The sequence below is a fragment of the Lithobates pipiens genome, unplaced genomic scaffold, assembly GCF_037356315.1.
Source record: "Lithobates pipiens isolate NorthernLeopardFrog02 unplaced genomic scaffold, aLitPip1_a1.2 Scaffold_22, whole genome shotgun sequence".
In the NCBI taxonomy this organism is placed as follows: Eukaryota; Metazoa; Chordata; class Amphibia; order Anura; family Ranidae; genus Lithobates; species Lithobates pipiens.
The window spans coordinates 72538968-72566779 of record NW_027507784.1 but is presented as its reverse complement, the minus strand read 5'-3'; the positions used below and the strand labels follow the sequence as shown (position 1 = coordinate 72566779).

Below are 27812 nucleotides of genomic sequence, written 5' to 3'. Positions count from 1 at the left end.
AAGGAATGGATATATTATTTGGTTGGAATCACCACCAATTATAAGGGTACCTTGTTTATGTGTTTCAACCACTGAGAGCAAATGTGAGAGAAATGCTAATGGTTCTTGTTAGGTGCATAGTAAGAAATGATTGTAAGATCATTATAGTGTTCCTGATAGGATCAGGTATCTGCCTTCGGGGTCTTTAAGTTCCTTTTTAATAGTAAATGGTGTGTGTGGTGGAAAGCAATCAATACTCCCCTTTTTTTGTTGTGGTGGAAGCAGTGAAACTTGGGGATGTCTGCGGACAAAATATTTTGGTGTAGATTGTTGTACAAAGTGAGTCTCTTGCAAACAAACTACATGAGCTGATAGTTTGCAAAAGAAGGTGAAAGCTTTTGTTCTTTTAGAAGGAGAGTTGAGACCTTGTACATTTAGTGTTAATATATTTAAGGAAGACATTATAGATTATTGATAAGGATCAATAAAGGGCTGCTTAATATTATTCAATATTTACTTCGCTAGAGAAAAAAATACTATTGAGGAATGGGAAATTTGGCAAGGTAGGAGCAATAGAAGTGTATCAATGTAAATTGTATAATGTATATTATCACAGAAGAAATGTATATTCAAGAGAAACTTCTAAAAAGTAAAATAATTTTTAAAAAGGAAAGAGCTCCTAATTGGAGCGAATATCCAGTGGATGGTGAATAAATACCAACCAGTGGATATGAAGCAGTCCAAGGAGTGTCCAAATCTAAGTTGGGCACTCGAGGAATGAGTGGAGGTGCAGTGAGCTGTCTCCGGGACTATGACAGCCAGTGTGTTTTTAATTAATATTGTTGAACAAAACAAGTCATAAGTATAATGTTAGTTTAACATAACTGTAAAAATGCATACTATATAATGCATGGTGGTAGAATTCATTTTAAACTCAAAATATATTGAAGCTAAGAAAAATTGAAACAGTTAAAATAACTTGAGGTAATTCCAATATTAGAATAAAAGTCCTATAATAGCACAAGTATAGAAAGCATGCTATTAAATCCTCACAGAAAGTGGGTAAAAATCAGAGGTAAAAGAAGTAGAATATGTATAATATGTAAAACGGTGTCAATCAGTTAAAAAAAAGGGGGGGGGGGGGAGAAAGCGACCTCTTTTATGAGGACTAAGTGGGGCTTGAGTTATTTGAATTGCTTGGGAGTCATGAATATCTTGGGACTGTGAGAGGGATGTTGAAGTCATTCCGATCATGTGTATGCAATTCCGACACTCCAAAAATCACGCATGCTCAGATTCAACTACGAGACAGAAGCTATTGGCTACTGGCTATTGGACTTCCTTTTTCTAGTCCCGTCATACGCGTTGTACGGCACCACATTATAAACGATCGGAATTTGATTTGACCGCGTGTAGGCAAGACAGCTTGAGCTGAATTCCGTCGGAATTCCATCGGGAAAACCATCAGAGCTTTTTCCAATGAGAATTCCAATCGTGTGTACGCGGCATAAGTGTAGAAAGAAGATCATTTGTTGATTTACATATATAGGAAGTTTCTTTATAAGTAAAGCAAAGGGAGAAAGGAAAACCCCAACAATAGTTTATTCAGTGATATTTAAGGACTTGCAAATGTGGTTTAATTTCCTTACGTTTAAATAGAGTTAGTTGAGATAGGTCTTGAAAGACTTGGTATCTATGACCCTGGAAAATTAAAGAGTCTTTGTTTCTTGCAGCTTCCATTATTTGTTCTTTTGTGCGAAAATAATGCATTTTTATAATTATATCTCTAGGGGGTCCATCTTCTTTACGTGCAGTTAAAGCTCTGTGTATTCAGTCTGTTTCCAATCTTTCTAATGGGATGGCCAGAGCTAGTTCTTGAAAAAGTGTTGTAATAATTGATTGTAGATCCTCTATTTCTTCAGGAATGCCACGGATGCGTAGGTTCGATCATCTAGCCCTGTTCTCAAAAATACTCCAGACGAGTTTGAAGTGTAGAATAATCTTCTTTAAGGGATTCTAATTCCTCTGTATGAGCAGTGGTAGTGATCTCAAACTCATCTACTCTCCGGTCTAGTATAGATGTGCATCTGCCTTCCTCACGAATCTCCCGCATTCGTTTATCAGTACTAGCATCTGAGGTATTCTGTAATGCTTTATGTAATACCTGTTCAAATTGGGAAAGCAGGTCTGGGCCTATTTGGTTATTATGTAGAATAATAGGAGACATATTTAGATCAATTTTCAGTCTCACCACATTACGCTGAAGAGGGAGACCTGTGATGTTGCTGAGTACCAGTCTGTGAAGAGAGATGTGATGGTGTGGCCGACATTTTAGATGCTATTCTAGTCAGCTTTAGTCGGCTTTGTTGTTTTCAGCTTCCCTTTTCTCCCGCTGTACATGCCACCAAAATATGCCCACAGGTTTCAGGGATTAATTCGGTGTTGTGGGGAGGTTATGGTCTGGTGTGACTTGGTTAAAACAGCTGTCGGGTCCTGGTCGGTGCGGAGCTCTAAGCGGACATCTCCTGCCTAGCCGACTTTGCGCATGTGCCTCCTTGAATATTTTTTTTAAACCCTAACCCTGCTTCAAACTTATCCACAACTTTATCCCTGACCTGTCTGGTGTGTTTCATGGCCTTCATTATGCTGTTTGTTCACTAAGGTTCTTTAACAAACAAACCTCTGAGGGCTTCACAGAACAGCTGTATATTTTACTGAGATTAAATTACACACAGGTGGACTCTATTTACTAATTAGGTGACTTCTGAAGGCAAGAGGTTCCACTAGATTTTAGTTAGGGGTATCAGAGTAAAGGTGTCCGCATACTAATGCACATCATACTTTTCAGATATTTATGTAGCGTCCCTCTGGGTCTACTGGGAGCAAAGAGGTACCTCCAGATACAAGGAGCTAGCTTACATTCACCCCAGAGCTGAGTCCATGGCTATAATGGGGATTTAGAACAGTCACGTTAGGTATTTTTCAATACTTTAATGAGAACTTGGGAAAAGTAGTAGGAGAGAGGTTTAGGAGAGGTTTCAGATACAATTTTTAGCAGATCACTTACAGACTCCTTGAATACAAAGGACAAAACAGCTTTCTTTAGAAGATGTTGGATACCAGGGTAGGTCTCTCACACAGACCTAGCAACCAGTAGAATGTCTGAACAAGCCTCTCTCACAGACTTAGCAGCCAGCAGAACTCATGGATAAGTCTCTCTCACAGACTTAGCAGTCAGGAGCTAGTTAGTTACCTTGATTAGATTGCAGAACAGCTTGACAGTACCAGAACCTTAAGGCAGACCCGGCGATACTGTAAGAGTAGTTTAGATATAGGTGCGTCCTCCAAATGAGTCATCAGGCCCTTCTGAGAGACCAGCCTTCATCCTGGCTCTCTCCAGCAAAGGTCCTCCTCTGGATCTCCTCAGCTTGGCTCAGCTTCTTCCACACAGGCAAGACAGCCTAAGGACCACCTCAGGATTAGTAGGCCCCAGACAGGCTTCTGGGCCTACTTGCAGAATATGCAGCAGCACATCCTCAGGCCAGGAGGACCCTAAGGTAACTACTGACTAAAAGCACATGGCATCTGTTCAATAAATACCCCTTCCCAGAATGCACAGCGGCCAGGCACCTCCTACTGGGCTGTTTCTGGAAAAATAATTTTCATTACAGCTCAGTTTAGTTGTAATTCTCACACTGTCCTGTGTACCACCTGTGACACCTACTGCCAACAGTGGGAAATGCACAACTCAGCCAAGTTTAGAACAGAACCAAATATACAATCAAATCTGAGCTGTTTGCAGCTCAGCCAAAACTAAATTTACACTATAGCCCCATTTTTAGAAACAGGGGGCTACATTTATTTGTAAAAAAAATGAAAACCATTTATCATTTTCCTTCCACTTCACAATGATGTGCCACTTTGCGTTGGTCTATCACATAAAATCCCAATAAATACATTTTTAGGTTTTTGCTTGTTACATGACAAAATGTGGAAATTGTCAAGGGGTATGAATACTTTTTAAGGTACTATAGAAATGTGTTTTTTATATATTTTTTGGGGATATTTATTAAATCAAAAAGTAAAAAATATTGCTTTTTTTTCAAAATTGTCGCTCTTTTTTGGTTATAATGCAAAAAATGAAAACCGCAGAGGTGATCAAATACCGCCAAAAGAAAGCTCTATCTGTGGGGTAAAAAGGACAGTTTTTTTTGGGTACAACGTTGCACGCAATTGTCAGTTAAAGCACCACAGTGCCATATCTCAAAAAATGGCCTGGTCAGGAAGGTGGTAAATTCTTCCAGGGCTGAAGTGTTTAATTATCTTGTTACAATGGCATCTGGAAGTGTGTGGGGTATACAGGTATTAGGCAGCAAGTAAACATGCTGTCCTTGATGTTTATGTGAAAGTATAAGGAGTTAAGCAATTATGACATGGGCCCAACTGGAATGGCTAGATAACTTGTGGGTGGGGCTTATCATCCAATTTTGACGACCCTCGCGAATGCGCTCGCTAATTCCTGGGCCATGAGAGACATGGGCCATGGCCATGCAAAAGTCAACATTTAGGCTCCATCCCAACTTAGAAGCAAGTCATTGCCTTGCTCAGTTCAACTTGATACTTGTACTTTACTGTAAAGCACTGGGCCTAGGTAACCACACACCTTCTCCTTCCATACGAATGCAGCATTTCTGAGGGGACATCATGTAGCCTATGTCCCACTCCACAAGCACAGCCATTATTACCACCTCACTCCCAGTGACAATGTGAGGACACAGTGCAAATCTCTGTTGCTAATGAGCTTGAATACTGGATCAGATTCTTACTTCTCTCTCTTCCCATACTTTCTATGTCCATAGTTTCCCTGGTCCTGAATATATGTTCAGTCCTGAATATGTGTGGTATCGATTACTAGGGATGGGGTCAAGCTCACAAACCCCCTTCATTACCAGGGTTAAAGTCTCTCATGCCAAGGCACTAACTTCCCATTGGCTTGCTGCTGTAACATTCCACACGACTCAACTGGTTACTCATGACAACAGCAATAAGGCTGCATCTCCCACCTACTCCCCAGCATAAATAACCCTTTATGGTGGCCATCTTTCTTCTCATCTTCATCCCCCTTTTTAGTACAAGCTCTGTTAATTTGGTACACTCTTAGCCCTTGTACACACGGTTGGAGATTCCGACGGAATGTGTCCTATCGGACCGTTTTGTCGGATAATCCGACTGTGTGTGGTCTCCATCGGACTGTTTCCGTCTGAGTATCCGACGGACCAAGTTTTCCAACTTGTCCGTAAAATTTTCCAACAAAATGCTCTGATCGGACATACTCTGATCATGTGTAGCCTACTCCGACGGACAAAGTGCCACGCATGCTCAGATCAAATTCCTAGACCAAAGCTATTGGCTACTAGCCTGAACATAGTCCCGTCGTAATGAAATAACGTCATCAAGTTATGTACAATCGGATTTTCCGACAACTTTGTCTGACCGTGTGTATGCAACAGTTTCGGACAAAATCCGCCAGACAAAATCCAACGGATTTGGTTGTTAGAATGTCCGACCGTGTGTACAAGGGCTTACATACACCCCTTTGTAGGAACTTCAGACCAGGCATTTGGTAGCTTTGAGAACTTTTACTTGAACTTCTTGCAAATGACATAGTTAATTGGTACAGTCTTTCAAAGATTCTTCCATAAACAGCTCTAGTTCATCCTAACGTTGGCTGTCCAAACCAAACCTTCCATATAAGATAAGTCCTTTCATAAGAGTTCATCATATTCACCTTCCTGTACTTCATCTGGGTACCCCAAAAGGGAGGCCACATGATCAGTACAGCTTCACATGATGCAGCACTCCCTCCTCTCGGTTTCCATGCTGGAGCTCTCTCTCTCTCTCACACAAGCTGATATCGTTTTGGATGTTTCTCCAGCCGGGGACATGGCTCTGCAGAAAAACACAGAAAAGTTGGCCTAGCAGAGTTAACGCTAGCTTTTTCAGGCAGCACCAGTTACTACAATTAGCAAAATTACTAATTACTACAATTAACTCATAAGAAAAAACACTTAACCCCAGAAATGCTAAACACAACCAACACTGTAATACATCAGTAAGCACCTTACCAACTGGATCAGAGAAACTCCAAAGCTGCAGCTCTTGTGGGATGTTCCCAATTTGCAATGATCAGAACCTACTAACAATGACTCAAGGAAGAAAAAAATGGTGATAGGGTCATGGGAAGCCAAGACTCATTGATGTACGTGGTAATGTGAGGGTGGAAGGCTGGTCCATGCAGTCCGATCCAATAAAAGTGCTACTGTAGGTCAAATTGCTGAAAAAACGCTGGTACCAACAGAAAGGTGTCAGAATACACAGCGCATTGCAGTTTCTTGTGTATGGGGCTGCGTAGACGCCCATGCAGACTCACGTCCATAGCCAAAAGCAACTGCAATGGGCACATGAGCTTAAAAACTGGATAACAGAGCAATAGAAAAAGGTGGCCTGGTCTGATGAATTCAGGAATGGTTTCAGGAACACAACAATACGTTTGAGTTGTTGTCTTGGCCCCAAATTCTCCAGATCTCAATACAATCAAGCACCTGTGCAATGTGCTGAAGTCATCTTCATGTTGGCCTCATCTCACAACTTACAGGACTTCAAGGATTTGGTACTGACTGCTTTGTGCAAGATACCACAGCATAACTTCAATGCTCTTTTGCAGTCCATGCCTTGATGGGTTATGGTGGGAGATCATAGTGTTAAGGCGGATTGGTTTATATACAGTATATTTAAATATTTTTGCTGTAAAAGAGGGGAAAAAAACATATGTACAGTATATATACAGTGGCTAAAATAACTATTGAACATGTCACCATTTTTCTGGGTACATATATCTCAAAAGGTGCCATTGACGTGAAATTTTCACCACGTCAGTAACAACCCATGCAATCCATACATACAAAGAAACAAAACAAACATGTTCAGAAATTAAGTTATGTGTAAAGGTTGGGTGTGATTTTGGCCCATTCTTCCACACAGTCTTCAAATCTTGAAGGTTAGGTGGGCCTCTTCTATGAACTCTGATCTTTAGTTCTTTCCATAGATTTTCTAGGGATTCAAGTCAGGTGATTGGCTAGGCCATTTTAGCACTTTATTTTCTTTCTTTAAACCAATTGAGAGTTTCCTTGGCTTTGTGTTTGCGATTATTGTCTTGAGTGTGCATACAGGCCATGGTGGTTGAGTGCATTACTTATTGTTTTCTTCAAAACAATTGTACCTGCTAATTTCAGGTCTTTCTGAAGCTCTCCACAAGTGGCCCTTGGCTCTTGGACAATTCTTCTGATAATTCTTTTCATTCCTCTGTTAGAAATCCTGCAAGGAGCGCCTACCTGGTGGTGGCTGGTTTATGGTGAAATGATATTCTTTCCAGTTCTGGATTATGGTCCCAACAGTGCTTACTGTAACATTCAGTAATTTAGAAATCCTTCTCTAACCAATGCCATCAGTATGCTTTGCAACAGTAAGGTTGTGAAGGTCTTGAGAGAGCTCTTACCCATCTTTTACCCATCATGAAATGTTATATGTGGGACACCTTGATAATGAAACACCTTTTTATAGGCCATCAATTGACACTGAACCAGCTGATATTAATTTTCACTGACAAAGGGCCAGGATTGCTTTCTAATTACTGATGGCGTTCAGCTGGTGTCTTGACTTTCCATGCCTTTTTGCACCTCCCTTTCGTCATGTGTTCAATAATTATTTCCCTGTGCCATACCATATTAATACACACAACTTAAGTTCTGAACTTATTTGTTTTATTTTCTTTGTATGTATGGTTTGTATGGGCCATTTACCAACATGTGGTGAAATGTTCTTGCCAATAGCACCTTTAGAAACGTATTTACCTAGAAAAATGGTGACATGTTCAATACTTATTTTACCCGCTGTATATACAGTATCTCACAAAAGTGAGTACATCGCTCACATTTTTGTAAATATTTTATTATATATTTTCATGTGACAACACTGAAGAAATGACACTTTGCTACAATGTAAAGTAGTGAGTGTACAGCTTCTATAACATAATAACAGTGTAAATTTGCTGTCCCTTCAAAATAACTCAACACACAGCCATTAATGTCTAAACCGCTGGCAACAAAAGTGAGTACACTCCTAAATGAAAATGTACAAATTTGGCTCAAAGTGTCAATATTTTGTGTGGCCACCATTATTTTCCAGCACTGCCTTAACCCTCTTGGGCATGGAGTTCACCAGAACATCACAGGTTGCCACTGGAGTCCTCTTCCACTCCTCCATGATGACATCACGGAGCTGGTGGATGATAGAGACCTTGAGCTCCTCCACCTTCCATTTGTGGATGCCCCCCAGATCCTCAATAGGTTTTAGGTCTGTAGAAATGCTTGGCCAGTCCATCTCCTTTACCCTCAGCTTCTTTAGCAAGGCAGTGGTCACCTGGGAGGTGTGTTTGAAGTCATTATAATTTTGGAATACTGCCCTGCGGCCCAGTCTCTGAAGGGAGGGGGCTCTGCTTCAGTATGTCACAGTACCTGCGTACAGGTTGGCAAGCATGGTTCCCTCAGTGAACTGTAGCTCCCCAGTGGCGGCAGTACTCATGTAGCCATAGACCATGACACTTTCACCACCATGCTTGACTGTAGGCAAGCCACACTTGTCTTTGTACTCCTCACCTGGTTGCCACCACACATGCTTGACACCATCTGAACCAAATAAGTTTATCTTGGTCTCATCAGACCACAGAACATGGTTCCAGTAATCCATGTCCTTAGTCTGCTTGTCTTCAGCAAACTTTTTACTGGCTTCATTGTGCATCATCTTTAGAAGAGGCTACCTTCTGAGACGACAGCCATGCAGACCAATTTGATGCAGTGTGTAGCGTATGGTCTGAGCACTGACAGGCTGACCCCCCACCCTGTTAATCTCTTCATCAGTGCTGGCAGCACTCATACGTCTATTTACCAAAGACAACCTCTGGATATGACGCTGAGCACGTGCACTCAACTTCTTTGGTCGACTGTGGCGAGGCCTGTTCTGAGTGGAGCCTGTCCTGTTAAACCACTGTATGGTCTTGGTCACCGTGCTGCAGCTCAATTTCAGGGTCTTGCTGATCTTCTTATAGCCTAGACCATCTTCATGTAGAGCAAAAAAAATTTTCACTTAGAGGGTACTCATTTTTGTTGCCAGTGGTTTAGACATTAATGGCTGTGTGTTGGGTTATTTTGAGGGGACAGAAAATGTTCACTGTTATACAAGCTGTACACTCACTACTTTATATTGTAGCAAAGTGTAATTTTTTCAGTGTTGTCACTTGAAAAGATATATTAAAATATTTACAAAAATGTGAGGGGTGTACTCACTTTTGTGAGATATTGTATATATATATATATATATATAATGCTAGTGTATAGTGCATACATTTCTTTCACACTGTACATCTATTTTTTTTAACTTTTCCAATTCTGAACCTAAGTGCTCTCACTGCTTTTTCACCAGGGAGTGTACCTTCTCTAATTAGGACTTTTGTCTGTACAAAGAGTAACTAACAATATGCAAAACTCACTAGTACTGTCTACGTTTCCAAGCTCTCTCGCTTTGTCTTTTTTAGATGTCAGAAAACAGGAAATGGCTGACTTGAAGGGTCTGTGAGCACTTTGTTACATCAAACACGACTCAGATCATTATTTCTGCCTTGTGCTAAAACCGTGCAAAGCCAAACATGGTAATAGCTATAAATCCTCTACCAATAACCAAGATATCAAAAAATAATGATAAAATCTTAGATCTTTAAGAATATACGTATATGTGGAAGTGAAATGTGCAATGCAAATTTGGGTAGCAGGAAGTGGTTAAAGTTACAGCCCATCTTTTTACTGTAGAAATCTTGTTACTACGAAGAACAGTTAAAGATTCAGTTTGATTGTTGTTTACATGTGATCACAGTGATTTCCTTTATCAGAGCCGCCAAATTTCACTTGAGGTCAGGGTGCTTTAGAGGAGATAGTGATAGCCTAGGACGGGTAAGTAAGTTGGAGATTACTTTTGTTTCTCTGTTGTTTCTATGCTTAATTTAAATGGCTAATTATATGTTGCACCTTGCACTAGGTTGCATTAGCTAAACTGTATCTGTTATGTCTCCCAGCCTGGCTAGCATTACATAGTAGGAGCATATACTGTGACATGCCTGCAGGTTCTATTCTTATTACTGACATTTTCTTCCTTGCACTTGGGGTGTCTTCTGATCCAAGGTTAACCCCTTGATTGTAGCTTTCATCGTGGCTCCTTCTCCAAGCTGTGACCTGTGCATCTACCTGTCCCAATGGCCAACCATAGTGTGTTAGCTGCCCAAAATCACCTTACATAGGGAGACAATGGACAGCATGGGGGAGCACCAAGTAGCAACTAAAGCAAAAGCACCAGTTGTTGCAATTGTCCTGAACTGCATGCTTAAATCTCAACTGTCATGTTTCCTGGCACTGTGCCGCTGTCCAATATGAGAAACCACCAGAGCAGAAATAGAATGAAAGTGACATTAAACCCAAAAGCAAACCTTAATCTATATAGTGAGTAAACCCTCGCAAATATTTTATTATATCTTTTCATGTGACAACACTGAAGAAATGGCACTTTACTACAATGTAAAGTAGTGAGTAGGGATGAGCCGAACACCCCCCCCTTCCGGTTCGGTTCTCACCAGAACCTTTGAACGGACCGAAAATTCATACGAACTTTAGAACCCTATTAAAGTCTATGGGACTCAAACGTTCAAAATCAAAAGTGATAATTTTAAAGGCTAATATGCAAGATATGCAACAGACAACACCGGCAATAGGGGGTATCTTCAGGTGTATACTGTGCTGGAGGCAGACAACACCCACTTTAACTCCTGCAGATGCCTGTATTAGAGAACACCAGCAAAAAAGGGTAGATACAGGTGTATACTGTGCTGGAGGCACACAATACCCAATTTAACTCCTGCAGATGCCTGAGAAAAGAACACACTGTCCTTGGCTATCTTGCTCTTTCCCTGCACGCCGGAACAAACTACACAAGGCTGCCGCGCTGGCAGCCTTATATAGTGTGGGGCATGTACTAAACCCCCTGCCTGTGGCCAATTATGGCTCTCCTCGCTGCCGTCGATGTGATTGGCCAAGCATGCGGGGTCACAGTGCATGTTTGGCCAATCATGAGCCAGCGATGCACTGCAATGGCGTAGTGTATTGTGGGCCATTTGTGCCACACGAATTTGGTGCGAATGGCCCACAAACTTCAGAATTCGCCAAGCAGGCGAACGGCCCGTGTTCGAGTCAAACATCGAGCTCATCCCTAGCAGTGAGTGTACAGCTTGTATAACAGTGTAAATTTGCTGTCCCCTCAAAATAACTCAACACACAGCCATTAATGTCTAAACCGCTGGCAACAAAAGTGAGTACACCCCAAGTGAAAATGTCCAAATTGGGCCCAAAGCGTTTTATTATTACATTATTTTCCAGCACTGCCTTAACCCTCTTGGGCATGGAGTTCACCAGAGCTTCTCAGGTTTCTACTGGAGTCCTCTTCTACTCCTCTATGATGACATCACGGAGCTGGTGGATGTTAGAGACTGTGCACCCCTCCAACTTCCGGTTGAGGATACCCCACAGATGCTCAATAGGGTTTAGGTCTGGAGAAATGCTTGGCCAGTCCATCATCTTTACCCTCAGCTTCTTTAGCAAGGCAGTGGTCATCTTGGAGGTGTGTTTGGGGTCTTTATATTGAAATACTGCCCTGCAGCCCCGTCTCTGAAGGGAGGGGATCATGCTCTGCTTCAGTATGTCACAGTACATGTTGGCATTACTGGTTTCCTCAATGAACTGTAGCTCCCCAGTGTCAGTAGCACTCATGCAGCCGCAGACCATGACACCCCCACACCATGCTTGACTGTAGGCAAGACATACTTGACTTTGTATTCCTCACCTGGTTGCCGCCACACGTGCTTGACACCATCTGAGCCAAATAGGTTTATCTTGGTCTCATCACACCACAGGACATGATTCCAGTAACCCATGTCCTTAGTCTGCTTGTCTTCAGCAAATTGTTTGCAGGCTTTCTTGTGCATCATCTTTAGAAGAGGCTTCCTTCTGGGATGACAGCCATGTAGACCAATTTAATGCAGTGTGCGACGTATGGTCTGAGCACTGACAGGCTGACCCCCCATCCCTTCAACCTCTGTAGCAATGCTGGCAGCACTCAAATGTCTATTTCACAAAGACAACCTCTGGATACGACGCTGAGCATGTTCACTCAACTTCTTTGGTCGACAATGGCAAGGCCTGTTCTGAGTGGAAACTGTACTTTTAAACTGTTGTACGGTCTTGGCCACCATGATCCAGCTCAGTTTTAGGGTATTGGCAATCTTTTTATAGCCTAGGCTATCTTGATGTAGAGCAACAATTCTTAATAATAATAAATAATGAAATATTTACAAAAAATGTAAGGGGTGTACTCACTTTAGTGAGATACTGTATATATTTTATTATATCTTTTCATGTGACAACACTGAAGAAATGACACTTTGCTACAATGTAAAGTAGTGAGTGTACAGCTTGTATAACAGTGTACATATGCTGTCCCCTCAAAATAACTCAACACACAGCCATTAATGTTTAAACCTCTGGCAACAAAAGTGATTACACCCCTAATTGAAAATGTCCAAATTGGGACCAATTAGCCATTTTCCCTCCCCGGTGTCATGTGACTCGTTAGTGTTACAAGGTCTCAAGTGTGAATGGGGAGCAGGTGTGTTAAATTTGGTGTTATCACTCTCACTCTCTCATACTGGTCACTGGAACATAGACAAGAGAATATATATATAGGACAAGGCTATAGGTTCACATTAATCTGAATAGTAAAGAGAGTGCCACATCCCTGTTAAGAATTATTATGAAAGAGAGGGGAATGAAAATTTTTTTTGAAGAGAGGGGACTGGAGGGTAACCAACCCCCGGGACTTTATCAACGGCACTAAATATGATCAATCCGTATTAAAATCAATTGTGAATTTTTATTCAATGTGCAAAAAACATTATTAAAAACAGGTAACCTTCGTTTGTTTTGCATATAAAGTACAAAATACAGATATACAAAAATAGGTATATGAGCCTGGGAGACTACATAAATTACCACATTAGTATATAATCAAAACTGCATTATTTCTTTCTACATGTTTCGCTCAAATAGAGCTTCTTCAGGACAATTGCAGCGTATAATATTCTACAAAAAAACAAAGTTGTGTAAACAGATTAAAATTGATTTGAAAGAGAAATACATGATAAATAATCAATATGCATAAATAAGTCTTGTACATAGCAAACTCACAAAGGGTACAGAAGACATTAGATAATATGGGTCAACATATTCTGATCAAATAATTCCAGTGGTGGAGCTCCCCTCTGGACATCTTTGATAGTCCCAGGGGAGCAAAACCACCAACCCGTACATAAAACATAAGGGCGTAGATTTGCAAATCAATGTAAGATACCATATTGGTTATTTAAGCCGGGGGACACATTAACCCTTTATTTTGGGTGGCGTCCCGCATATTCATAATGATAATGTGTGGGCAAATGTTATTCTAACATTTGCCCACACATTATCATTATGAATATGCGGGACGCCACCCAAAATAAAGGGTTAATGTGTCCCCCGGCTTAAATAACCAATATGGTATCTTACATTGATTTGCAAATCTACGCCCTTATGTTTTATGTACGGGTTGGTGGTTTTGCTCCCCTGGGACTATCAAAGATGTCCAGAGGGGAGCTCCACCACTGGAATTATTTGATCAGAATATGTTGACCCATATTATCTAATGTCTTCTGTACCCTTTGTGAGTTTGCTATGTACAAGACTTATTTATGCATATTGATTATTTATCATGTATTTCTCTTTCAAATCAATTTTAATCTGTTTACACAACTTTGTTTTTTTGTAGAATATTATACGCTGCAATTGTCCTGAAGAAGCTCTATTTGAGCGAAACATGTAGAAAGAAATAATGCAGTTTTGATTATATACTAATGTGGTAATTTATGTAGTCTCCCAGGCTCATATACCTATTTTTGTATATCTGTATTTTGTACTTTATATGCAAAACAAACGAAGGTTACCTGTTTTTAATAATGTTTTTTGCACATTGAATAAAAATTCACAATTGATTTTAATACGGATTGATCATATTTAGTGCCGTTGATAAAGTCCCGGGGGTTGGTTACCCTCCAGTCCCCTCTCTTCAAAAAAAATTTTCATTCCCCTCTCTTTCATAATAACTGGTCACTGGAAGTTCAACATGGCACCTCATGGCAAAGAACTCTCTGAGGATCCGAAAAAATTTTTTTTGCTCTACATAAAGATGGCCTAGGCTATAAGAAGATTGGCAAGACACTAAAACTGAACTGCACCAGGTTGGTCAAGACCATACAGTGGTAACAGGACAGGTTCCACTTAGAACAGGCCTCGCCATGGTTGACCAAAGAAGGTGAGTGTCAGTGCTTAGACCATACCCCGCACACTGCATCAAAGTGGTCTGCATGGCTGTCACCCCAGAAGGAAGCCTCTTCTAAAGATAATGTACAAGAAAGCCCACAAACAGTTTGCTGAAGACAAGCAGACTAAGGCCGCGTACACACGCGCGGACTGTTCGCCCAACCTTGTCCGCTGAACAGTGTTTGGGCGGACAGTCCGCTCGTGTGTGGGGCTTCAGCGGACAGTTTCAGCGGACAGTTGGCCGAACAAGGTCTTACGGAAATTCCGAAAAACTGTCCGCTGAAACAAGGTTTCAGCGGACTGTTCGCTCGTGTGTAGGCTTGTTCGGCCAACTAAGTCTCGCGCATGCTCAGAAAGGATTTCCACGTCGGAAGGTTGCATTGCAGTGTATAGGACGTCGTATTTTTCGTCCCGTCGTACGTGCCGTTCACGTCATCGCGCACGGTTTCAGCAAACTGTTCGTCCGTCGTGTGTGGCCATGTCCGTCCATGCTAAGTTTGAGCGGACTGTTCGCTCAAACTGTTGGACGGACAAAGTTGGGCCAACAGTCCGCGCGTGTGTACGCGGCCTAAGGACCTGGATTACTGGAATCATGTCCTGTGGTCTGATGAGACCAAGATAAACTTATTTAGTTCAGATGGTGGCAAGCGTGTGTGGCAGCAACCAGTTGAGGAGCACAAAGACAAGTGTGTCTTGCCTACAGTCAAGCATAATGGTGGAAGTGTTACGGCCTGGGGCTGCATGAGAGCTGAAAGCACTGGGGAGCTACAGTTAATTGAGGAAACCATGAATGCCAACATGTACTGTGACATACTGAAGCCGCAGGGCAGTATTCGGAGACTGGGCCGCAGGGCAGTACTCCAACATGATAACGACCCCAAACACACCTCCAAGATGACCACTGCCTTGCTAAAGAAGCTGAGGGTAAAGGTGATGGACTGGCCAAGCATGTCTCCAGACCTAAATCCTATAGAGCATCTATAGGGCATTCTCAAACAGAAGGTGGAGGAGCGCAAGGTCTCTAACATCCACCAGCTCTGTGATGTCACCATGGAGGAGTAGAAGAGGACTCCAGTGGCAACCTGTGAAGCTCTGGTCAACTTCATGCCCAAGAGGGTTAAGGTAGTGCTGGAAAATAATGGTCGCCACACAAAATATTGACACTTTGGGCCCAATTTGGACATTTTCACTTAGGGGTGTACTCACTTTTGTTGCCAGCGGTTTAGACATTAATGGCTGTGTGTTGAGTTATTTTGAGGGACAACAAATTTACACTGTTATACAAGCTGTACACTCACTACATTGTAGCAAAGTGTTATTTCTTCAGTGGTGTCACATGAAAAGATATAATAAAATATTTACAAAAATGTGAGGGGTGTACTCATTTTTGTGAGATACTGTATATATCTTGCACACTGTACTGATGTATGAGCATCAGACATTCCTGGCAGAAAAAAATGTGAAGAAGGGATATATATCTCTTGTGATTTGCATATATTTGCATGTATTTGTGATACACAAATGCACACGCAAGCAGAAAGCGTGGTAGTTGTGTGCATTTGCGTTTATTTGCGATTATACATCCAAAAATACTGACCGGCAACTTTTTTTTACTGATCAATACACAGCACATGTTTATTCCCCCGTGTGTACAGTCACATTGCAACCGATGGGCTGCATTTAGTGCAGTAAAAAAATAAACGCCTGTATGCCTGAAAACTGTAAAAGTATTTTCAGGCAGCTGTGTGCAAGAGGCCTAATGCAGCTTACCCATTCTTAGGCCGCGTACACACGAGAGGATTGTCCGTCCAACTTAGTCCGCTGAAACGTGTTTCAGCGGAAAATCCGCTCGTGTGTGGGCTTCAGCGGACTTTTTCAGCGGACAGTCTGGCGGACTAAGTCTTTCGGAATTTCCGTAATATTGTCCGTCCAAACTTGGTTTCAGCGGACAGTCCGCTCGTGAGTAGGCTAGTTCGACGGACTAAGTATGGCGCATGCTCAGAAAGGATTTACACGGCCGAAGGTTGCATTGCAGTGTATTGGACGTCCTATTTCTAGTCCCGTCGTACGTGCCGTACACGTCATCGCGCAAGCTTTCGGCGGACTGTCTGTTCATCGTGTGTGGTCAAGTCCGTTCATTCAAAAGTAGGACGGACTGTCTGTCGGATTGTCTGACGAACTTAGTTGGCCAGACAATCCGCCCGTGTGTACGCGGCCTAAGATGTGATGTTGTATTAGTTTTCTTTTTTTGTCTTTCTTTTATTTTTCTCTGGTGATCCAGCCAGTAAGTCTGTTGTTTTTCAACAGATCAAGCTTTCCTGAAGATGTAGCATTTAAATCCCGTACACACGGGTCGAATTTGGCCCCTGTGTACTGCAACTGGTCTGACAGAAGCCAGCTTTTGTTGAAAGGGCATGACCGAAAAAGGTCTACCGACCGACTCCAAATAAGTGCTCTCAGCAAAATGACTGAGAGCACTGACCGCAGGTGTTTTGGCAGCAGGGGAGATCGCTGTACTAACATCAGTTGGTAATACAGCAGCCCCGACCTGAGCTGTCAGTTTTATTTCGTTCAGCCTGGTGGGTTAAATGACAAAAAAAGAAACTAGCAGTCTATAGTAGGCTGTAGACGTTTGAGAAAAAACATTTAACACTGACAGGGGTGCTTAGATCCACCCCATCGACCAGCAGATCTAACCAATTGAGCTCTTTGGATGTACCGTACTATGTCATAGTTGCCAACATTGTAAAAAGAAATTCGGGACACTTTTTTGGCAGTGGGCGGAGTCGTGGTATAATTAGGGGACGGGGCATGCGTTTATAGGTGTGGCATAGGAAAAGGTAAAAATGCGTCGCACGCAGCGCGCCGCGACGAAAAATGGGTGTGGTTTACGTAAAATGGTGGGCGTGGCTTACATGGGTCGTGGCTCAAAGGGGTGTGGTTAGAATCTGAGATGAATGCGGGATGGAGAGGGAAAGGAGGGGGGTGGAGAGAGGGAAGGGGGGGAGAGGGAAAGTAGGGGCAGCAGCCCCCCGATCCTATTCCACAATAGCAATATGTGTTTTCCAGAGTTTGACAATCAGCAGATAAAGATACTCCAAATACCTGGTGTTGGCGCTTCAATCATCCCGGCACCATGATTGTTATGGTGCCAGGATGATTGAAGCGCATTATTTCTATTATTACATTGTAATATAAAATGAAATCATTCAACTCACCATAATGCAGATTCAGTGGGAGCCCTGAGCGCGTCACTAGCCATGTTGCCTGCCACCAGATGCCATCAGGTGTCCCAAGCGGAGTCTGTCCTTACATCAGGTGCCCCATCAGAGGTACGTTCCTCACATCTGTGTCCATCAGCGGAGCCCCTCCTTACATCTGGTGCCCCTCTGACATCCACAGACCGCCCCCCCACATCCTGCACAGACCTGCCCCCACATACTCCACAGACTGGCCCCCACATCTCCAGACTGGCCCCGACATCCACAGACTGGCCCCCGACATCCACAGACTGGCCCCCCACATCCACAGACTGGCCCCCCACATCCACAGACTGGCCCTCCACATTCACAGACTGGCCCCCACGTCCATAGACTGGCCCCCACATGCACAGACTGGCCCCCGACATACCACTGGCCCCCACATTCACAGACTGGCCCCCACATCCACAGACTGGCCCCCCACATTCACAGACTGCCCCCCCACATTCACAGACTGGCCCCCACATTCAGAGACTGGCCCCCCACATTCAGAGACTGGCCCCCCACATTCAGAGACTGCCCACATACCATGACTGTCACTGGCCCCCACATTCACAGACTAGCCCCCCACATTCTCAGACTGGCCACATACCATGACTGTCACTGGCCCCCGACATCCGACTGGCCCCCGACATCCGACTGGCCCCCGCCCCGACATCCACATTGACAGACTTCTGACTGGCCGCCGTTGCCGCGCGCAGACATAACTGTGGCGCCGCCCACCACCCTTCACTGACACAAACACACACTAGCAGCGGGGGTGGGCGGTGCCACAGGTGTAGACCAACTTCTGGTCTTCTTAAAAATGGCGGCCGGCGGAGACATTGTCTCCACCGGCCGCCGACCTCTAGCGGCCGGCGGCAAAAAAACTGGAAATTAAATTTCCCGTGACAAACCGAATTTCGCAGGACATTTCCTGGGACAAAATTATTAACAAAATTCACATACCATGACTGTCACTGGCCCCCGACATACCACTGGCCCCCACATTCACATACCATGACTGTCTGTCACTGGCCCCCGACATCCGACTGGCCCCTGACATCCGACTGGCCCCCGACCCGACATCCACATTGTAGACTGGCCCCCGACATGATGCCGCCGTTGCCACGCGCAGATGACTGTGGCGCCGCCCACCGCCCTTTACACTCACTGACACAAACAGTAACACACTAGCAGTGGGGGTGGGCGGCGCCACAGGTGTAGACCAACTTCTGGTCTTCTTAAAAATGGCCGGCGGCAAAAAAACGGGAAATTCAATTTCCAGGGACAAACCGAATTTCGCTGGACATTTACCGGGACAAAATTAATTCAGGACAAATGTCCTAATCGCGGGAATGTCCCGCGAAATTCGGGACAGTTGGCAACTATGCTCTCTCACCAGGCCTAGCAGCCAACAGGGTGTTTGTGTCAAGAACAAGTCTCTGCCACAGACTTTGTTATAGAACATGAACAAGGAAACTTTGAATACTTGTAGAGCATGCGTGTTGTACCAGTATCCTGCAACCGGTCCGGCGACACTGCGTGAGACTGGATTCACTTAGGTCCCACAGCCCCACCAGACTCTAAGCCAACCCGTACATGGCCTTCTTCTGAAGAGTCCTCCCCTGGATAACTACGAAGTTTCTGGGCCTCTCTACAACTTGAGACGGCACCGGACCACCTCAGAATCCTTTCTTTCGTTTTCTTGCCTTGGGCTAGCCAGCCCAGAGACATAAAGTCGGGTGGATCCAGACCCCAGGCCATAGGCCTCCTGGGGGATGGTCAGGAGGACCAGGACCATGGAGTGAGAACATACGTCTGGACCGGAACCCCGAACCACATGACATCTGCATCTTAAGTACCCTCTCCCAGAAAGCACAGCAAGAGTGACACTCCCACTGGGCTGAGTCAGAGAGAAAGTAACCTTAAAGCACGCAACTAGACTGTGTTTCCATGCCTGCCAATAGAGACAGCGCCCCCTATGGCCAGGCTGAACACTCTATAGTCCAGTCAGACTGACGCTGAGGTCAAAATTTTGAATAATTATACCCAAACCAAACTGCAGTTCAGGTGTAACATTACATTTTAAAAACACATAGCATGTGCTCTTCAGGAGCCGGCGCTACACAAGTCACTTAAATTCCCTTTCTTCCCCATTCTGATGCTTGGTGTGAACTTCAGCAAGTTGTCTTCACCACATCTAGATCTCTAAATGCATTGAGTTTCTGCCCTGTGATTGGCTGATTAGCAGTTTGTGTTATCAAGCAACAAATGCACCTAATAAACTGGCCAGTGAGTGTATGTGTGTGTGTTTATATATATATATAAATATATATATATATATATATATATATATATATCTATATATTTATATATAGATACAGCTATCTATATATATATATATATATATATATATATATATATATATATACAGATATATATATATGGTTTGTGGAACCTCATTCATTGTCATTAGACCCAGGCTAAAAGAGTATATATATATATATATATATATATATATATATATATATATATATATATAGATACAGCTATATATATATATATATATATATATATATATATATATATATAAATATATATATACTCTTTTAGCCTGGGTCTAATGACAATGAATGAGGTTCCAAAAACCATCTGTTAGCAAGTAACATAGTTGCCAACATTGTAAAAAAAAAAACGGGACACTTTTTTGGGCAGTGGGCGGAGTCGTGGTATAATTAGGGGGCGGGGCATGCATTTATAGGTGTGGCATAGGAAAAGGTAAAAATGCGGGATGGAGAGAGGGAAAAGAGGGGGATGGAGAGAGGGAAAGGAGGGGGATGGAGAGAGGGGGGGGGGAAAGGAGGGACAGCAGCCCCCCGATCCTACACCACAATAGCAATATGTGTTTTCCAGAGTTTGACAATCAGCAGATAAAGATACTCCAAATACCTGGTGTTGGCGCTTCAATCATCCCGGCGCCATGATTGTTATGGTGTCAGGATGATTGAAGCGCATTATTTCTATTATTACATTGTAATATGAAATGAAATCATTCCACTCACCATAATGCAGAATCAGTGGTGGCCATGCGCACGTCAGTAGCCACGTTGCCTGCCACCAGATGCCATCAGGTGTCCCAAGCGGAGTCTGTCCTTACATCAGGTGCCCCATCAGAGGTACGTTCCTCACATCTGTGTCCGTCAGCGGAGCCCCTCTTTACATCTGGTATCCCTCTGACATCCACAGACCCCCCCTCACATCCTGCACAGACTGCCCCCCCACATCCTGCACAGACCGCCCCCACATACTCCACAGACCGGCCCCCACATACCACTGGCCCCCCAACATCCACAGACTGGCCCCCCACATCCACAGACTGGCCCCCACATCCACAGACTTGCCCCCCACATACCACTGGCCCCCACATTCACAGACTGGACCCCCACATTCACAGACTAACCCCCACATTCACAGACTGGACCCCCACATTCACAGACTGGCCACATACCATGACTGTCACTGGCCCCCGACATCCAACTAGCCCCCGACATCCACATCTCCAGACTGACCCCCGACATACCACTGGCCCCCCAACATCCACAGACTGGCCCCCGACATACAACTGGCCCCCGACATCCACAGACTGGCCCCCACATCCACAGACTGGCTCCCCACATACAACTGGCCCCCACATTCACAGACTGGCCCCCCACATTCACAGACTGGCCCCCCACATTCACAGACTGGACCCCCACATTCACAGACAGGACCCCACATCCACAGACTGGCCCCCACATCCACAGACTGGCCCCCATATTCACAGGCTGGCCACATACCATGACTGTCACTGGCCCCCGACATCCGACTGGCCCACCGCCCCGACATTCACATCTCCAGACTGACCCCCGACATACCACTGGCCCCCCAACATCCACAGACTGGCCCCCGACATACAACTGGCCCCAGACATCCACAGACTGGCCCCCACATCCACAGACTGGCCCCCGAAATACCACTGGCCCCCACATTCACAGACTGGACCCCACATTCACAGACTGGACCCCCACATTCACAGACTGGACCCCCACATTCACAGACTGGCCACATACCATGAATGTCACTGGCCCCCGACATCCAACTGGCCCCCGACATCCACATCTCCAGACTGGCCCCCGACATACAACTGGCCCCCGACATCAACAGACTAGCCCCCACATCCACAGACTGGCCCCCGACATACCACTGGCCCCCACATTCACAGACTGGCCCCCACATTCAGAGACTGGCCCCCCCACATTCAGAGACTGGCCCCCCACATTCTCAGACTGGCCACATACCATGACTGTCACTGGCCCCCACATTCACAGACTAGCCCCCCACATTCACAGACTAGCCCCCCACATTCTCAGACTGGCCACATGCCATGACTGTCACTGGCCCCCGACATCCGACTGGCCCCCGCCCCGACATCCACATTGACAGACTTGTGACTGGCCGCCGTTGCCGCGCACAGACATAACTGTGGCGCCGCCCACCGCCCTTCACTGACACAAACACACACTAGCAGCGGGGGTGGGCGGTGCCACAGGTGTAGACCAACTTCTGGTCTTCTTAAAAATGGCGGCCGGCGGAGACATTGTCTCCACCGGCCGCCGACCTCTAGCGCCCGGCGGCAAAAAAACAGGAAATTCAATTTCCCGTGACAAACCGAATTTCGCAGAACATTTCCTGGGACAAAATTAATTCGGGACAAATGTCCTAATGGTGGGAATGTCCCACGAAATTCGGGACAGTTGGCAACTATGCTATGTATGTCCAAAGAGTGAACCCTTAACCACTTCCCGCCCGGCCTATAGCAGAATCAGGGCTGTCTTTAATATTGATTGGACCCTGGGCAAAAATTTTCTTAAACCCCCCCACACACATACAATTTCGCTCTCCACCTGCTCTGAGATATACAATAAATAGCACTTAAAATCAGTTTACTGTATCAGATCAGGCATCGATTGCGATTGGTTGCCAGAGGTTACAGCATATCATTACCATTTACTGACTGGTTGCTAGAGGGGTTACAGCACACATTAAGGCTCACTGATTAATTGCTAGAGGTTACAGCACATGATTTCTGCTTGGTGATGAGTTGCTAAAGATTACTGTACAGAAATACTGCTGATTGGTTGCTAGAGGTTACAGCACATCTTCTCTTCACTTCAGGGGGGCATGATATACATATGAATGCCGCCTTTATTTACATATCAATACAGACGGCCTCATATATTTACATATGAATGATGCTGTTATTTACATATGATTGACGGTTATTTACATGTAAACACAGGGTCTGTAGGTGAGTCATCTGTACACAACAATAGGGCAGAGCTGGGTAGCTTTAGTAGCAGCACTTCACACTGAGATATTGGGACACAGCACAGGACTAAAACTTCAAGGGACGAGGGAATTTAAATCAGGATAGTTGGCAAGTATGAGACAGCTGCTTTGGGCCCCACAACAATGACAGGGCCCAGGGCAGCTGCCCCTTTTGCCCCACCATAAAGATGGCCCTGAGCAGAATGGCGGATGGCCTGTGGTTCAGTTATCCTGACTGGAAGTCATATGACATCCTTCAGGATATCAGATTGCGGTGATCGGATGTAAAGAGCTTCTGACGGAGGCTCATTACCACGTGATCAGGCATGTCCAATTGCAGCTCATCACAATGTTGATCAGCTTTTCCTCACTAGCGTCTGAAGGGGGGGGTCTGCACTGAGCCGATCATCGGCTCTCCTGATGGGGGGGGTTCTGCACTGATTGTTTATCAGGGCAGCTCCCCCTTTGGATGCCCACACTGGACCACCAGGAAACCCGCCAGGACCACCAGGGAAGCCCCCAACATGTGGATGGCTAATACATCCCTCATGACCATCCACATGTGCCCAATGTGCCCAATCTGTGCCCACAAATGCGCACTGACTGGCACCATAGAGTAATAGATGAATTGAGTAAGGCCCAGCAATGCCACCCATCAGTGTCATCAGTGCCACCTATCGGTGCCCATCCATGCCCATCAGTGTCCATCCATGCCACCTATTAGTGGCACCCATAAGTACCCATCAGTGCCGCCTACAAGTGCCCATCAGTGCCGCCTATGAGTGCCCATTAGTGTCACCTATGAGTGCCCACCAGTTCCACATACCAATGCCACCTATCAGTGCCCATCAGTACCACCTATCAGTGCCCATTATCAGTGCCCATCAGTGCCACCTCATATGTGCCCATCGGTGCCACCTTATCAGTGGCCGTCAGTGCAGCCATATCAGTGCCCGTCATTGAAGAAGAAAACGTACTTATTTACAAAAAAATGTAACAGAAACAAAGAAAAACTTTATTATGTGATTAACCCCCCGTGATAGCAATCAAGTTTAAAAATAAATATAATAATATATTAGAATAAAATAAATTGCCGAAAAACCCCCGTAGTACCACATACATGCGTGAATGCAAATGCGAGCCCAGGGTGTACACGCGCATCTAAACACGGCTTGTACCAAACATGTGACATATCACCGCAAATGTAAGAGTGAGAGCAATAATTCTAGCACAAGAGCTACTAGCTAACTCTAAACTGATGAGCTGTAAAGGCTTTTAAACTATGGGTATTTTTGGGCACCATCGTTTTTGGCGATATTGCGGGTGCACAGAATTTTAAGACATAGAATGTTTGGTATCGATTTACTCGTGTAGTGATCACATTCCCTCATTTTTTATATTTTAACCATTAATGGGTATTATATTGTGTGGTTTTGCACTAAAACTCATTTTATTATATTTTTACCTGAAAATTTGCGTTTAATAAACAGTTGCGCAAATATCATGTGAAATTTATTTTTTTGCAACTATCACCTTTTTATTCTGCAGGGCCTCTGCTTTCAGAAACTATATAATGTTCTGGGGGTTTAATTCATTTATTGCCAACAATTACGATTTTTACATGTATGAGAAAAATATATAAAAATTCCTCTGGAGCTGAACTGAGTAAAGCGGTATTAAATCCAAAATGCTCTGCTAATTTTTACTGAACCCTATATTTTGTTGTTTTATGTAATACATTTGTAATTTTTATATAACCTACGTATTCTTTATTGTTCTGGGCACCGTTATAATCTCAATTACCTTGTTACCATTATTATTCAATTACCAGGGATAAGGTCCCAGATATCATGGGGTCACCTAACTAATCTCTCAAACCAAAAAGCAAACATTTATTATATTGCAGCTTACCAATTCTTAGCCCCCATACACACGGTCGGACATCCCGACAACAAAATCCATCAGATTTATTCCAATGGATTTTGTCCGAAACTGGTGTTGCATACACACGGTTGGACAAAGTTGTCGGAAAATCCGATCGTTCGTAACGTGACGACGTTCATTCCCTGAGACTACGTTGCGGCTAGTAGCCAATAGCTTTGGTCTCGTAATTTGATCTGAGCATGCGTGGCACTTTGTCCGATCGGAATTCTCGATCGGATCATGTTGTCGGAAAATTTTATATCCAGCTCTCAAACTTTGTTGGGCGGACATTCCGATGGAAAAAGCCCGATGTAGCCCACACGCGGTCGGATTATCCGACAACAGCTTTCCTTTGGTGGTATTTGACCACCTCTGGGGTTTTTATTTTTTGCTAAACAAACTAAAAAAGTTTTTTTTTCGTTTCTGTAATAAAATATTGTTTTTTTCCTTCACTGACGGGCACTAATGGGCACTGATGAGTTGCCACTGATAAGGTGGCACTGATGAGGAGGCACTGATATGTAGAACTGATGGGCACTGATAGGTGGCACTGGTATACAGTACTGACGGGCACTGATAGACGGCACTGATATGCAGCACTGGTGGGCACTGATAGGTGGCACTGATGGGCACTGATAGGTGGCACTGATGGGCACTGGTAGGTGGCGTTGATGGGCACTGATAGGTGGCACTGATGGGCACTGACAGGCGGTACTGATGGACATTGACAGGCGGCACTGATAGACAGCACTGATTGGCACTGACAGGTGGCAGTGATGGACACTAATAGATGGCACTGATGGGCAGCACTGATGATGAGGTACTGACATGTATTACTGATGGGCACTGATTGGCACTGTGCTTAATTAATTAAACATTCAATTAATTAAAGATTAATAATATTTCTATTTTCATAAGACTGCTTCTCTATAAAAGGTACACCCTAATAAAAATTTGAAAAAAATAAAGTTTCAAAACGCATACAGGAAATACAGTCTACCTTCTTAGTAAAGTGGTTTCTTTATCCAGGAACTGGTGTAATGCATCCACTCCACACCACTCCTTTATGTCTTTTTCATTTTTAATGTTGGATAGAAGTTCACTGCCTGGCTCCCTGCTGTCTCTCACATACAGACAACATAATGCCATAAATAAGAAGTCTCATCCACCAATCGGCTTCAAATATGCCTTGCAAGTTTAAATCTAACTGGTTATAGATCCAGCAGAGAAAAAAAAAAAGATGGAGGGAGATAATTTAAACATTTTGTACATTGAGTGGAAAAGTCCTGCATGGGTAAAACACAGGTTTGCTATTAAATCACTATTCATATGACATTTCCCATTTTTTCAAGCATGCCAATGCCAGCATAAACGTTGTGAATATGCTATTACATCCTCCGTCATTCCTCCCTATCAACTGCAAGATCGCTCATGAATACTGCATTGGTCCACCATTCCCTGTTGTCAGTGGTGGCTGGTTGTCATTTTTTTTTTTTTGTTGGAGGGGGCGGCAAACAGTGCACCAAACAATTTGATTTTCAAAAACAAAAAACACATTTGACGCGATTGTATACAATTACCTTGTAAAACAATCCATTCTGTTTAAAATAGAAATAAAAGGCAAAACATTTTGGTATAGATATAAAAATACATTCTAAATGCCTTTTTCCCCCCTTTTCTATATAGTAAGTGATCACATTCCCTCTGTTCTCAGCTGCATAAGAGCTGGGGGGAGGAGGAGAAGCAGCACACTGAGCTTCCCAGTGAAAGGTTGTGCAGGGGAGGCATGTCAGGACAAGTCTGATCATTATTATATTATTATTATTATTATTATTATTATACAGGATTTATATAGCGCCAACAGTTTACATAACACTTTACAACTTGAGGGTAGACAGTACAAATACAATACACTTTAATCACTTCAGCCCCGGACCATTTTGCAGGCCAAAGACCAGAGCACTTTTTACGATTCGGCACTGTCGCTTTAACTGACAATTGAGCGGCCGTGCGACATGGCTCCAAAAAAAAAAAAATTGAGGTCCTTTTTTTCCCACAAATAGAGCTTTCTTTTGGTGGTATTTGATCACACCTGCGTTTTTTATTTTTTGCGCTATAAACACAAAAAGAGCGACAATTTTGAAAAAAAACACATTATTTTTTACATTTTGCTATAACAAATATCCCCCCTAAATATATAAAAATGTATTTTTTCCTCAGTTTAGGCTGATACGTATTCTTGGTAAAAAAAAACCGCAATAAGCGATTATTGATTGGTTTGCGCAAAAAGTTATAGCGTTTACAAAATAGGGGATAGTGTTATGGCATTTTTATTAATGTATTTTTTTTGTAAAATGGCAGCGATCAGCGATTTTTATCCTGACTGCGACATTATGGCGGACACATCGGACATTTTTGACACAATTTTGGGACCATTGTCATTTATACAGCAATCAGTGCTATACAAATGCAGTGATTCCTGTGTAAATGACACTGGCAGTGAAGGGGTTAACCACTAGGTAGCAGTGTAGGGGTTAAGTGTGTCCTAGGGGCGTGTTTCTAACTGTGGGGGGCATGGCTGTGTATGACACATCACTGATCTCTGCTCCGATCACACAGAGCAGAGATCAGTGACACTGTCATTAGGCAGAACGGGCAGATGCTTGTTTATTATTAGCATCTCCCCGTTCTTCCTCCCCGTGAGGCGATCGTGGGTATCCCCGCGGCGATCAAGTCC

General features: G+C 43.8%; 1 protein-coding gene across 3 annotated transcripts in view; it reads left to right on the top strand.

Moving 5' to 3' along the window:
• Window positions 1-9902: 9902 nt before the first annotated feature.
• ARHGAP15 (Rho GTPase activating protein 15) overlaps window positions 9903-27812 on the top strand; it is a 978992-nt gene continuing 961082 nt past the window's right edge. For all 3 annotated transcript variants that reach the window (XM_077447752.1, XM_077447751.1, XM_077447750.1), the window contains exon 1: window positions 9903-10040. The gene's annotated coding sequence lies outside the window, so the exon portion shown is untranslated. The remainder of the gene's footprint in view (window positions 10041-27812) is intronic.